The sequence below is a fragment of the Harpegnathos saltator genome, unplaced genomic scaffold (genome assembly GCF_003227715.2).
Source record: "Harpegnathos saltator strain DR-91 unplaced genomic scaffold, Hsal_v8.6 scaffold161, whole genome shotgun sequence".
NCBI lineage: Eukaryota > Metazoa > Arthropoda > Insecta > Hymenoptera > Formicidae > Harpegnathos > Harpegnathos saltator.
Window position 1 is genome coordinate 65,001 of NW_020229941.1, and position 14,433 is coordinate 79,433.

Genomic DNA, 14,433 nt, shown 5'->3' on the forward strand with positions numbered 1-14,433 from the left:
GAGCCCGAGATTAAAATTAGCAAAGTCCATTCGCGGCGTGTTGCTTTCGCGTGGCGAGAGGGAACTCGCAGCGGGGTCTCGTCTAACCGACAAGACGAATCCCCAAGCCGAGGGCTGAGTCTCAACAGATCGCAGCGTGGTAACTGCTCTACCGAGTACAACACTCAGGTACCTAAGTCGTCTACAGACGATTCCGAGTCTCGACATCGAACTTGCGAAACTCATGATCGACTGCTAGACCCCGTGCCGTCGTACGGTGAGATCCCGACTACGGGCGATGAGGCCATGCGGCAAACCAGGCTCGTGCGACGAGCGGCCCTTGGACCGGTCGCCTAGTAGTGTCACATTGTTGTGAGCCTTTCGATTTACGAGACTCCTAGAAATATCGTTGCCTCCTTTGACTAGAGAGGATACGGCCTTAGAGGCGTTCAGGCATAATCCCACGTATGGTAGCTTCGCACCACCGGCCGCTCGACCGAGTGCGTTAACCAAATGTCCGAACCTGCGGTTCCTCTCGTACTGAGCAGGATTACTATCGCAGACTGGTCATGAGTAGGGTAAAACTAACATGTTTCACGACGGTCTAAACCCAGCTCACGTTCCCTGTTGGCGGGTGAACAGTCCGACGCTTGGCGAATTCTGCTTCGCAATGATAGGAAGAGCCGACATCGAAGGATCAAAAAGAGACGTCGCTATGAACGCTTGGCCGCCACAAGCCAGTTATCCCTGTGGTAACTTTTCTGACATCTCTTGCTGAAAACTCTTCAAGCCAAAAGGATCGATGGGCCGTGCTTTCGCAGTCTCTATGCGTACTGAATATCGAGATCAAGCCAGCTTTTGCCCTTTTGCTCTACGCGAGGTTTCTGTCCTCGCTGAGCTGGCCTTAGGACACCTGCGTTATTCTTTGACAGATGTACCGCCCCAGTCAAACTCCCCGCCTGGCAGTGTCTTCGAATCGGATCACGCGGGAGTATTAACAGCGATCGGCCGAGTCCTCACGCCACTCTTACACGCTTGGCTCTAGAACACCGTGACCGCCGCGTAAGTTCTCGGGGCACGCGCTCTGCCCAACCGAGTAAGTAAAGTAACGATGAAAGTAGTGGTATTTCACCGGCGTTGTTGCCATCTCCCACTTATGCTACACCTCTCATGTCTCCTTACAGTGCCAGACTAGAGTCAAGCTCAACAGGGTCTTCTTTCCCCGCTAATTTTTCCAAGCCCGTTCCCTTGGCAGTGGTTTCGCTAGAAAGTAGATAGAGACAGAAGAGAATCTCGTTAATCCATTTATGCGCGTCACTAATTAGATGACGAGACATTTGGCTATTTGTTTCAACGCCATGTGACGTGACTTACCGCTTAGTGACTCTGCGGTGCGAAGTAACAACAGGTCCTGGCGGGACGTTCCTGCAAGTTAACTTATAGAACGTCCATATGAGCAACAGAATACCTCAACCAATTTCGAGAATTCCATCCAGTTTATTTTCGTTCTGTTCCTTCTTTTGCGTTACGATCTAGCACTCTTGGCTATCCTCCCGCAAGAGGGAAACCTGTTAGACTGACTTGCCTGAGATTCCTGCATACTGGCTTGGAACAATTGAGAGCAGAGTCCTCAAACTTGAGGAAGCGGAATTTGGTCGGTTTAGTATTGCCGCTACCGGGAGGAACCATGTGGAGGTATCCGCCTGTGAACTGGGCGACTCAGTTACACAGCTCTGCCGCCGTGGCGATGCCTCGCTTTACGACTCGCACCACTGGTACTTGTGGCAATAGGGCAACATAAAAATTAAAATTGAGAATGTATAGAGTTCTCAAATAAATAAATAAATATAATAACTTAGCGGACAATGTCCTAGTCAATAGTTTTAAAACCGTAGTTTAAAATATTTGTACCAGTGGGCTTAGTGCCAAGAGTTTTATTGCACGGATTCATCTCCAATGTTGTGGAGTGGTGTATTGTAATCCATGAATGCATGGTATATTTCTATTGAGCTCCTTAATGCGATCAAAGATATTGTTCGCAAGGAGCCTCTGTCTTTAATCTGTATCTCGTTAAGACAGGACAGCGTTTCACGAGGCATAGTGCCTCTTGTTCCCACCACAATTGGCAGAACTTTGAAGTCTTTTGCCCCAGTTTCTTTAATCAAGACTTCATTGAGAGATGAATACTTTTGTATCTTGTCTCTCTTAACTCGAGCGAGGAGGTCTCCGTCCTCGTGGCAGCTGTAATATCAACCACCAGGAGCCTTCCCCGGTCCTGTATGACCAGGTTAGGTTGGAGATTCCTCTGTTGAGGATTGACGATCCTTGCTTCAGTCGTTATTGGCATCCCTTTGTGATCCAGCGTATGCTGCTCGATAAAATCACGAATGTCGTTGTGGCGTTTAATATGCTTTGGCTTGGTGTAAATACACTTCCCCAGCATGTGGCCCAATGTCTCTGGCTGTGTTTTGCAGTGTCTACAGAGCACATTGTTAGCTTTTGCGGCTCGATTGAGGGATACTTTATTTGCGGCCACGTTACCTCTCAATTTAAGAGCAGTTATAAATCGGCTCGGCTTGAGTAGTGTTGGTCTGTAGAGCCATTCGTTTCCAACTTTGTCGCCTTTGTATGCCGCGACACCTTTGCCTTGTAAAGGCAGAGCAGCCCACAGCCGCTGCTAAGCCGCCTTTGCTTTGCTTTTGTACTCGTCTATCTCTTTAATAGACTGGATTGGCCACCCCAGCTTGGCCATGTGCACTAGTCGTTTCATTTTCTTCTCAAGCCCGGAAGCCACTCCTAGTGCTTGCATCGCCGGGTCCTCGTTGGTGAGGAATTTGCAGCCCGCCTTCAGAGTTGAGGACGTCACCACTATCTCGAGTTTGGGGAAGCCCAAACCCCCGTCCTGTTTAGATGCGTACAGCAGGCCGTCCGCAGTTGATGCAGGTAGGTGAAGATACTCCTTCACCGACCTCCGCAGATGCATATCTATGGATCTAATTTCCGTGGTACTAATGGTACCCGCTACATAGGTATATATAAAATGAGGCAAGACTTATCGGGACAGTAGCTCCACTATTTGGCGGGAGTAACTATGACTCTCTTAAGAAGGTAGCCAAATGCCTCGTCATCTCACTAGTGATGCGCATAAGCTGTTACAGTTTAACACGTTGGTACCTGAAAGTAATCTGTGCGGGCGTTATAAGCCTGAGATCCGTCCCCGGATGATGTTGCTAAAGATCACCCAATGCTCTGACAAGATACCTGAGCTGCAAGAGCTTACCTGCTCGTAGGTCGGTGCCTAAACGGGTTGCTCCTAGGCATGCGTGTCGCCTGGCAGAGGTCCTAAAGAGATTAAAGTGTGGCTGGCGAGGGTTAGTGTGTCCCATGGGACGTGTCGGACACCTCTCTCGTGCAAGTCCACCGCCTCTGTCGGGTTGATGCGTAAGGAGCAATCTAAGGACGATTGATTTCCGCTGCAGTCCGACGCCTGCGGGGGAAATTGGTCGCCACAGGCGCTACTCATGTTGCCGAGTAATGGCCACAGGGGTACTTGTACCCCCTTTATTTTTATTTAGCGGAAAAAGCAACACGCCGCGAATGGGCTTGGTGCATACGCGGACTGGCGCTGCTCATGTTGTCGAGTAATGGCCATGGGAGTACTTGTACCCCCTTTATTTTTCGTTGGAAGAAAAAACAACACGCCGCGATTGAACTTAGCGCGGTCGTGGACTGGCATTGTATGTAACTATGACACTTTGGGGTAGTTAATGTTTCGTCATATTACAGGGTGGTCCGTATGCTCTTTCCGCGCGCGCCCGATAACGCGATTTCGGGGAACCGTTCGAACGCGGTCGGAGAACCACTCGTGATCCTTGCCGCGCAGGGATCACCGTTCAGACGGTTCCCCGACCGCTTTCGAACGGTTCCCCGAATTCCTCATACAACTACTTGTGAACCGCATCAGCAGCACGTGTTGCTTATCGCGCGCACACACGATATCAGCATCACCGTCTATTGTCCCATTGACACGATGAGTCGTTTCTGTTCAAACGAGCGGCAGGATCGTTTATAATGTCGGGCATGGGCAGGCCGTTCGACAGTCTGTCTGGTGCTGCAAGTGTGAACCAATCGTACCGAGAAAGAGAAAACACACACGCGCAAATCGTCGCCGTTAGATCCAGAAAAAGAAAAACAATTGCGTAAATATTCTCTGCTCGAGCCAAATAATTGCAGCACCCCGGAACGAGACTACGTACTCTGTGTCGACGTGACGTCTTAACTCTGCATCAGTCGTTCGCGCACATCGTAATATCCAACTTTGCACCAACGATCGCCCTGTATGCGAAGCAAGCGTCTATCGGCCAACGGCATACTGTTCAACGAGCGAACCTGTCTGTCGTAACTGCGCATGTAGTTGTACACTTGGGCCATGGTGCGAAGACGTTCGTGCTTGCGCGTCACGAGTTCCGGAAACGGCGCCTCGTGATGTCCGTTGTTATTGTTGTTGCTCCTAGAGCCGCCGGCCTCAGCCTGACGTTGATTGTTATCGCGCTGCAGTTGGTGCATACTGACTGGCGGTAATTACGTTTTTTACGCGTGCAGGTATCGATCGCGACGACGATGAAGGAGAGTGACTCGAAGCTCGAGCGGCTGAGATTGGGAAAAAAGATCGAACTTGTGGCTCGATTCGAATAGCGTAGCGATTCGCATTTTTATATCCGATCTCGTCGATCACTCATCTAAGTCATGACGTCATTGTAATCGAAATACCGGTGTCAAAGTACGCAAAAACTTATCGTAAAGAAGACGTAAACAGATATTACGAGCCAGTCGATTCTGGCCGCCGCTATGTTGCCTCCGAATAACGGCGATGTCGCAGTTGCCAGAACTCTGATGCGATCGTCGCGGTTGCTCGCTCTCGTGCGATCTAGCGGTATTAAACGACAGCGATATCACCGGTGTCGCCGGGGTGAGTTCGCGTCACAGCAATGATGGCGATACTAAAAAAACGAATGGTAGCGAATTCGACTCGATCTCGTGGCTACGATCGTCTCTGGACGATCGATCGCACGTGCGAGCCAACGATCCTAGATGGCAAGGTCGACGAATCTTACTGTACGTACGCGACGTAACGCGCGAAGATCGCGACTCACTGACTGACGCGTTGTCGACACTGTTGGAGCGACGAGACGATCGCACGCTGGCGTTGTATCACAATGACTATTATCGAAGCGCCGTATTATCGTCGAGCAACAGCGTCACTGCGACGCGTCATCGCGAACGAAGAACGCTACTTTACGTAACTCGCGACGATCTGTCCTTTTTGCTGAGCGATTTAGCGCATCGAACTTGCCAATCGCATCGACCACGGTGTCGTCGCGACGACGACGACACCGTGGTCGATGCGATTGGCAGCAACGAGCCATCGTCTCGTCAAGTCGGAATCGAAGAAGCGCAAGATCGCGACGTTGAGAATCCGTTCGTGATGTCGGTGATTCGCGCGGACGCGCGTCAATATGTCACGCTGTACCATTTGACGGCGGAGGTTTCGTCGTTGCGACGAGTCGTCGATTCGACGCTGTTGCGTCGACAATTGAACGCGTGTCGCGTATCCCCCGACGTGGGCGATTTTTGCTACTTGTACGACACGGTTCACGATGACGAGCGATCGCCACCGTGTCCCTTCGAACAACACGTACGCTGGATTCGCGATCGAAGCGTTGGTCCACGGTGCGCCCGACGACAAGCCAACGATCCTTTGTCGAGCGAACGATCTATCGGACGAATACTCTTGCTACGACTGGCACTCAGCAGCGATGCTTTACGAAATCGGCCGGCTCGGAGTGCTCAACACATGGTGGGTCGTTCGAACCGTCGACTCGTTCGAGCAGCACGGCTCGCCGGAAGCGAGCATGCGATTGTTCGAGGCTCCGAGATTCGTGCAATATGCGTCTCCTTAGGGATCGTGATCCGCCTGCTCTCTATTTATTTAGGCCTACCTGCTTACACCGGCACTGTCTGGGACGCCGAGAGCTTTTCCGGACAGATGGTGAAAGAGGGAAGTATGGTGATTGTAGGTGGTATAATGATAATGATTATTTTATGGAACTAATCTAAAGCTAGGTGAGGAAGAAAATAATCAGATGAAAGAAAGAAATATTATGAATTTATTCTTACAAAGTAGGTGAGAGGTGAAAGGTTACAAAAGGTTTTCAGAAAAAAATATTTTTAATATATATTTAGGCTGATTTACTAGTGTAATACAAATAATATGGTAGTGTACGATGGGGTTCAGTGGAGGAGTAAGACTCTAACTGGTAAATATAAGTTGCCCTTTTACTATTAAATTCGTCGTCTTGCGTTAAATCGATGACTTCTATATCGAGTGTTTCAGTAGTAGTGTGCCTATAATTGGACCGAGTTTTACGTGTGCGTGTTGTAGAAGGTGTTAGTGATGGCGTTGGCTCTGGTATAAAACGTTTCGGAGTCGAGTGTATGGGATGTGGAGAGAATTTAAAAGTGATGAGACGGTTTTGCAATAAGAATTTGACGTATGATGAGGGAATCGCGTCCCGTGACATCGTGTATGATCCTTAGTTTAGTGGGGTCCATACGTAGGGATAATATGGCAGCTCGACGGCAGGTCTCCTTTCACAACTGCCGTGCCTTTTGCTTAGCGCCCCCACGGTTTGTTTGGCATCAAACGGATTGAGTTTAAGAATAACATTTTTGGTCGAATAAGTTAGAATAGTAGTTGATAAAGTTAATTATTGAGTGAATAGGACTCTTATGACTTAGCTATCCGTTGCCAGAGTACTATAAAAGTACTAATAATTAATGCTTACTACCAATGCTTCGGCAAGGTTAGGTTATGCGGGTTGTAGGCGAAGGATAATTGAGGCGGGTGGCGGCTGTCAGCTGCGCCCCTGAGATTGAAGGATGCTAAGCACTGTACAGGTTATTAATTCGCAAGTGAAATTTTCTGATCTTAGTGAGGAAAAGGGGTGGTCTTATGAGTTGGACGGGATGAATAGGATGCTTGAGCCGAGTTGCACCCGTGAGGCGCTCTTCAGTCTGGACAAGGATAGAGGCGGGTAGCTCCAGTAAGGCGCTTCCCTAAAGGTGGGCAAGATCTATGCTTAATAATGTAAGATTCAGATTTAGTAGTTAATAAACTATAAATCCCTCTGGCAAGAGATGTTAAGGCACCAACTGATTTAAGTGACTGAATAAAAAGGACAAAGATTTATGAATGCTTAATATCTTCCTTTCAAGAAAATGCTCGAATAAGAGGAAAAAGGCTGCCGATAAAACAAGGATGCAGCATAAAATTAAAATGCTTAGTAGAAAATATTGAAGGATTGTATGCCGATGCAATGGCATATGTTCGCTGTACACGAGAATCGGTGATTTTAATGGAATTACACAATAGCAAGTAATACAGTGAGGTATTTAAGGCGTATGCCGATGCAATGGCACACGTCTACACATACATAATAAAATCAACTACAATACAATAAATGCGTATACATATATATATGTGGGTGGGGAAGGATGCACTTGATGAAAATGATTTATATTATTCTAGCTTTTATAATAGATAATGTCAAGACCTTATTGTTATTAAGAATATACTTTCATCTAAATAAACAATGAGATTGTAAAAGTGTTATTAATTTGAAACCTTAGTAACTTAATTGTTTAATATAGAATAGTCTTTATGGATGATTGTAATAGCAGAGCACGGTATATTTTATATGTACAAGTGCAGGTTACAGTTGAAGCAGTGGGAATATTATATCAAGTACATAATTATACAAGAAACTATAAAAGCATATAAATGTCTTATAACTAAAGTAGCTGGTGAGAGAGATAGATAGAAGGCTAACTTGAAAGAACGTCTCTGTGAGTCTTTGTTACGAGATAATTCTTATTTTATTCAATGTTCATTAACGAGGTGAAGGGCTAGGAAGTGGGTGTAGGCAGATTTTCAAAAGCAGAGTCTCCAGCGTAAGGAGTCCGCCTGGAGACGATGTCAGAGTGGTGGGATGCCACTGCTGATAAGGATTCTGACTATACTAATACGGCCCTGTGCTTGGCATCGATGCCGTGCGCGTGTGGCTCTGTGTTATGCACCGTTGCCATGCGCCCGCAAGGAGGAATGGAAAGGAAATACTAAGTGTGTGAGCGTAGTTCACTGAGTTGACAGACACTTCGTAATCACGATTTAGTTAAAAGAAAAATTTGAAAATTGTCTCTCTCTCTCCCTCTCTCTATATATATATACATGGTGGACCTGAATTCTTACCCATCGTCGGCAGTGAGACGTCGAGAAATTGAACGCGCGAACCAGCATCAGAGTCGAGAGACCTAATTACGTTTTGGACAAAAAAATATTCGTTTTTCGTATAAAAATAGGTTGCACGTCAACAAGAAGCAACAGACACAATCAAAATATCGGCAAAATACATGGTGGACTTGAATTCTTGCCCATCGCCGGTTGTGAGACGTCGAGAAATTGAACGCGCGAACCGGCATCAGAGTGGAGAGATCTGATTACGTTTTGGACAAAAAAATATTCGTTTTTCGTATAAAAATAAGTCGCACGTCAACAAGAGGAAACAGATGCCATTAAAATATCGGCATAATACGTGGTGGACTTGAATTCTTGCCCATCGCCGGCTGTGAGACGTCGGAGAAATTGAACGCGCGAACCGGCATCAGAGTCGAGAGATCTGATTACGTTTTGGACAAAAAAATATTCGTTTTTCGCATAAAAATAGGTCGCACGTCAACAAGAAGCAACGGACACAATCAAAATATCGGCAAAATACATGGTGGACTTGAATTCTTGCCCATCGCCGGCTGTGAGACGTCGAGAAATTGAACGCGCGGACCGGCATCAGAGTCGAGAGATCTGATTACGTTTTGGCCAAAAACATATTCGTTTTTCGTATAAAAATAGGTCACACGTCAACAAGAAGCAGCAGACACAATCAAAATATCGGCAAAATACATGGTGGACTTAAATTCTTGCCCGTCGCCGGCTGTGAGACGTCGAGAAATTGAACGCGCGAACCGGCATCAGAGTCGAGAGATCTGATTACGTTTTGGACAAAAAAATATTCGTTTTTCGCATAAAAATAGGTCGCACGTCAACAAGAAGCAACGGACACAATCAAAATATCGGCAAAATACATGGTGGACTTGAATTCTTGCCCATCGCCGGCTGTGAGACGTCGAGAAATTGAACGCGCGGACCGGCATCAGAGTCGAGAGATCTGATTACGTTTTCGACAAGAAAATATTCGTTTTTCGTATAAAAATAGATCGTACGTCAACAAGAGGCAACAGACACAATCAAAATATCGGCAAAATCGACCATGTCGCTTCCGAACGACATCTCTCAACGTTATCTGGGGAGGGGAGAGTGTCGTGAGCGTGGAGCGTCAGATAGCTCAGTGGTCTAGAGCAGTCGCCCGGCAAGCGAAAGACCCGGGTTCGATTCCCGGTCTAGCGACTACCGCGCTCTCGATATTTTTCTCTCCTCGGAACGAAAAATTAAATGCAGGTCCCGAACGCGCGGCGTCCCGTCGCCACCTAGTACGCCCTCCTTCTTTCATGGTCCGGTGCATATAATAGAAATAAGCCCCGGGGTCGACGCCATATTTTGGCTGCCCCCGGGCGCTTGGACACGTTTTGCAACGCGCCGAAGGGGGATCCACCATGAAAGAAGGAGGGCGTACTAGGTGGCGACGGGACGCCGTGCGTTCGGGACCTGCATCTCATTTTTCGTTCCGAGGAGAGAAAAATATCGAGAGCGCGGTAGTCGCTAGACCGGGAATCGAACCCGGGTCTTTCGCTTGCCGGGCGACTGCTCTAGACCACTGAACTATCTGACGCTCCACGCTCACGACACTCTCCCCTCCCCAGATAACGTTGAGAGATGTCGTTCGGAAGCGACATCTCTAGTACTATCCCAAGCGCACGGCGACTACAGAGAGAGGCATTGTTACTTGTACCTGGTGGTACAAGCTGACAGTCTCTCAAAGTCAAAGGTTGCTATCCTTTTAAGACCTGCTGTCCATGTATGCGGCCTCCACCGTTGCCCCTCCTTATCCGGTGCAAATAATAGAAATAAGCCCCGGGGTCGACGCCATATTTTGGCTGCCCCCGGGCGCTTGGACACGTTTTGCAACGCGCCGAAGGGGGATCCACCATGAAAGAAGGAAGGCGTACTAGGTGGCGACGGGACGCCGTGCGTTCGGGACCTGCATCTCATTTTTCGTTCCGAGGAGAGAAAAATATCGAGAGCGCGGTAGCCACATGGTGGACTTGAATTCTTGTCCATCGCCGGCTGTGAGACATCGAAAAATTGAACGCGCGAACCGGCATCAGAGTCGAGAGATCTGATTACGTTTTGGACAAAAAATATTCGTTTTTCGTATAAAAATAAGTCGCACGTCAACAAGAGGAAACATATGCTATCAAAATATCGGCAAAATACATGGTGGACTTGAATTCTTGCCCATCGTCGGCTGTGAGACGTCGACAAATTGAACGCGCGGACCGGCATCAGAGTCGAGAAATATGATTACGTTTTGGACAAAAAAATATTCGTTTTTCGTATAAAAATAAGTCGCACGTCAACAAGAAGAAACAGACACAATCAAAATATCGGCAAAATACATGGTGGATTTGAATTCTTGCCTATCGCCGGTTGTGAGACGTCGAGAAATTGTACGCGCGGACTGGCATCAGAGTCGAGAGATCTGATTACGTTTTGGACAAAAAAATATTCGTTTTTCGTATAAGAATAGGTCGCACGTCAACAAGAGGCAACAGACGCAATCAAAATATCGGCAAAATACATGGCGGACTTGAATTCTTGCCCATCGCCGGTTGTGAGACATCGAAAAATTGAACGCGCGAACCGGCATCAGAGTCGAGAGATCTGATTACGTTTTGGACAAAAAATATTCGTTTTTCGTATAAAAATAAGTCGCACGTCAACAAGAGGAAACAGATGCTATCAAAATATCGGCAAAATACATGGTGGACTTGAATTCTTGCCCATCGCCGTCTGTGAGACGTCGAGAAATTGTACGCGCGGACCGGCATCAGAGTCGAGAGATCTGATTACGTTTTGGACAAAAAAATATTCGTTTTTCGTATAAAAATAGGTCGCACGTCAACAAGAAGAAACAGACACAATCAAAATATCGGTATAATACATGGTGGATTTGAATTCTTGCCCATCGCCGGTTGTGAGACGTCGAGAAATTGTACGCGCGGACCGGCATCAGAGTCGAGAGATCTGATTACGTTTTGGCCAAACAAATATTCGTTTTTCGTATAAAAATAGGTCGCACATCAACAAGAGGCAACAGACGCAATCAAAATATCGGCAAAATACATGGTGGACTTGAATTCTTGCCCATCGCCGGCTGTGAGACATCGAGAAATTGAACGCGCGAACCGGCATCAGAGTCGAGAGATCTGATTACGTTTTGGACAAAAAAATATTCGTTTCTCGTATAAAAATAGGTCGTACGTCAACAAGAAGCAACAGACGCAATCCAAATATCGGCAACAAATATTAGCTATGATCGCGGGGAAATATCCAAATAATTGCGGAACGCAAATAGGCGTATATGTTCAGGTTGTTTCATCCTAAAGTCCTATAATAGAGTATCTTTAAAGTTTGACTTCACCCCTGGATTTCGGAAACGGCTTCAAATATGGAAAAATGTTTCAAACAGAAATTATATGACTTAAAGGGGCACATAAGGTAGCGATAGCATTTTGTTTACTAATTTCACCATTTTTTAATATTTACTGATCATTAATTTTCTTCGACAGAAATCCCAATTTTCTTATTATATTGTCTTTTTCTACTAATTAATTTGAGCGACTTTTGTCGGAAACATTTTTTTATTTGCCTAATATTTTTTGAGATATTTAAAGAAAACTTTTTCAACATTTAATTTACGATATCTCGCTAATCATTTGTCGAAAGAAAAAATAGTACTAGACCTTTTTATTCCATTTGAAATCAAAAATATATTGTTACAATAGCGCTCTGACTTTTTGTTAATTTAATAATTTCGAAATTTCCAAAGTTGATAAGTTAATAAAAATTGGGACACTATTGTAGTTATATATTCTACGGACTAAATAGAGTAAAAGTCTAATATCACTTTTTCTTGCGATATATTGCTAGCGAGATATCGTAAGTTAAATGTTGAAAAAGTTTTCCTTAAATATCTTAACACTTCGCCAACCGCGCCATAACTAACTCAACGCTTTCTACCGCGCATTTCTTCAAGTTGCTAAGAGAAAGGTGGGAGATCTCCCCAGTCGGTTATGGAGCGACTTACTTCAAAGTAGGGAGATTTCCCCACTCGGTCGGCAAAGTGTTGAGCGTCCTGTGATGACGGAACGACCTATCGAGCCGATAACTTTTACGACTATGATAACGAGGCCTCCAATGTCGCCAGGACACGGTCGTTCATGACACCAGTCGAGTACCTAACTTCGATATTACGAATGCAACAACGGCCACATTTTGAGTGTCTCGAAGTTATTCGTCGAAATATCTTTTTTACCTGGAAGTGTGCAACGTTGCAGAGCTCGTTACTTGTTACACGACTTTATATATACATTGAAAATAAATGAATAAAGATAAATATACAACAGCCCAAATTAGCTGAGTTTACTTTCTGCGTACAATGTATTCCATATGTCTTGTCCTAACGCCGCGTACTGTCGTCGTCGCCCAAATATTCGTTGTATTTGTGTGGCGGCGTGATTGATTTGTACCGTGAAGCCAAATTAACGATATCCGCAATGTTGAGAGGTGGCATGTCTAGAACAATTTCTCTGTTCGTTTCACTACGCGTTTGATCGATGCCGCCGCCGCCGTCACCACCACCATCCTGTTCACCGTCGGTGCTAGAAATTCGGAGGTAAAATTCGCGCTCTGATACACCGATGCGTTGCAAGTAAATTCTCATGCGCTCAGGTTTTACGAATTCGCGTTTGAAGCAAGCAAAGTCGCCAGGTACCCAGTATTTGAACGTGTCCATGGCCGCGCTGCTGTGCGAAATATCATCGACGTTGCCCATCGAATCCGCCAGAAAGCGACCGGCCAAAGTGGCCAAGGACGCACGACTCGTCACATATCCGAAAAAGACAACGGTGCATCGCCGTCGAAACGCATTGTCCAAATTGTCCAATCGATTCGTTGTAAACACGCTGAACACGCCGTAGTTATCCGTACCGTCGTTAGGCTCTAGTATCGTAAGAAACCGCGTGAGCAAGCTGTAATCGCCGCTGCTGATAGGCGGTGCGCCGCTGCTACCGCTGCGATTCTTCACCAAGCCATCCACTTCGTCCGTAAGCAAAACAACATTGCAGCCGGTTATGTAAACCAAAGCGCGCATACGTTCGTACAGGATGCGCAAGTTCTTTTCCGTTTCGGATCGATATGAGGAGAGAAGATTCTCAGCGTTCACGAACGCCAAGTTGAGTCGCAATGTTTGCGCGACCGCGCGTGCAGCCGCGGTCTTGCCCGTACCCGGAGGACCGTAATTACGTTGGCGTCGGCCTTCGTACGAGGTTTGCGCCCGTCCATTGAATTGTTGGTGACGCGAGCGTTGTGTTTCGCATTGGATGCGCTACTGTCAAAATCAAAGTACGCATTCACGATGAGACGATGTTGTTCCTCATATCCCGGCAAGTCGTCGAGAGAAACTGAGAGACTTTCATACGGAATGTATTCATACAGTCCACGTGTATCCGTACGTGGATCCACGTCATCGCCGCCGCTGTCACCTACGTCGACGTTCTTGCGAGCATTTTACAACCGGAGTCGCGCGGTGGCTAAGTCGCGTTCCAGATTTCGCGCGCCGCTCATAGATATGGCGAGGTCACCAAATCCGCTCAATTGCATCGAACGCAACAAGAGCGCCTGCATAGTTCGCGCTACCGTTTCGCGCCTCAGAAACATACGGTCGCTCGCCTGCAAACGGTCCTCGTACAGATCCAAAAATCGTCCTACTTTGGCACCAAGGCGAACGTGGCCGTCCGCTGCCGCTCCGTTGTTGCTGCTCTCGAGATGCTCGATCTTTACAGCTTCGTCGTTGTACTCGCGAACGAAACGCTGCAAGTCGCGCGTGTACTCTCGATCACGTTGCATATTCGTCGTTGACCGTATCGCCGTCGCCATTTTAGTACTTATACCGATCGTTGTTCAAATTGCACGCGCGTGACGCTAACTCGTCTCGGTTGATTCATTTTTTTTTCGTCGATCACTGCACGAGACGTAAGATGGTGGATCTTATGTTGAACCAGAGAACCGAACGCGCGACTAAGCATTCACCGGATAAGTGACCGAATTCGACGTCTGATTTCAGCGTTCCATGGATCCTATTTTTCGTATACGTTCACCAA